Source organism: Corapipo altera, unplaced genomic scaffold (genome assembly GCF_003945725.1).
Source record: "Corapipo altera isolate COAL_440 unplaced genomic scaffold, ASM394572v1 288, whole genome shotgun sequence".
Lineage (NCBI taxonomy): Eukaryota > Metazoa > Chordata > Aves > Passeriformes > Pipridae > Corapipo > Corapipo altera.
This window is the reverse complement of record NW_020885071.1, coordinates 231,315-231,989: the sequence shown is the minus strand read 5'-3', so window position 1 is coordinate 231,989 and position 675 is coordinate 231,315. Positions and strand designations below refer to the sequence as shown.

Sequence of the window (675 nt, the reverse complement as noted above, 5' to 3'; positions counted from 1 at the left end):
TTTGTGGGGTTCTGTGGGGGTTTGTGGGGCTCTGTGGGGGTTTGTGGGGCACGAGGTGGGGGAGCAGATCCCGGCAGATCCCCCTCCACCCCCACCCTGCTTGGGGGTCGGGAAATCCCGAGGCCACAGTGATCACTCCCAGCTGGAATCACTCCTGTGGAATGTGCCATGGATTCACTGGCACCAGAAATAAAGTCTGGGTGGAGACCAGGGAGACAGGGGTGACAGGGGCCTCCAGTGACACTGATGGCATTGCCCATGTGGGATTGGGCACAGGGATTCTGGACACTTGTCCAGCCAAGGTCACCGAGGGCAGGGGCTGGGCAGGCGACGGTGTCACCACTCAGAGACTTCACTGGTGACCCCCCCCCACTTTAGGTTCTGTCTGATCCCTACACCTGAGCTGGATTTCCCACAGCACCCAGAGCAGCTCCTCCTCCTCCCCTCACACATTTCTGTGCGTGACCTTTGCTGGAAGAAAAACATCCCTGAAAGCTGAACACACACAGCAAAGGGACCGTGGCCGTGACGTCAGCACCTGGCAGAGGATGGAGAGAGGGACAGTGACTGGAGCCCTCAGGAAAACCTGTGCCATGGGGGGTCCTTCACCTGGAGCCACCTGCACCTGGAGCCATCCACCTGCACCCAGAGCCATCCACCTGGATCCAGAGTCAT

At 59.9% G+C, this 675-nt stretch overlaps 1 protein-coding gene across 1 annotated transcript in view; it reads right to left on the bottom strand.

Annotated features, from left to right (window-relative positions):
* Positions 1 to 675, bottom strand: part of LOC113959899 (dystrobrevin beta-like) — a 105,227-nt gene that overhangs the window by 2,444 nt on the left and 102,108 nt on the right. The gene's annotated exons all lie outside the window — the stretch shown is intronic.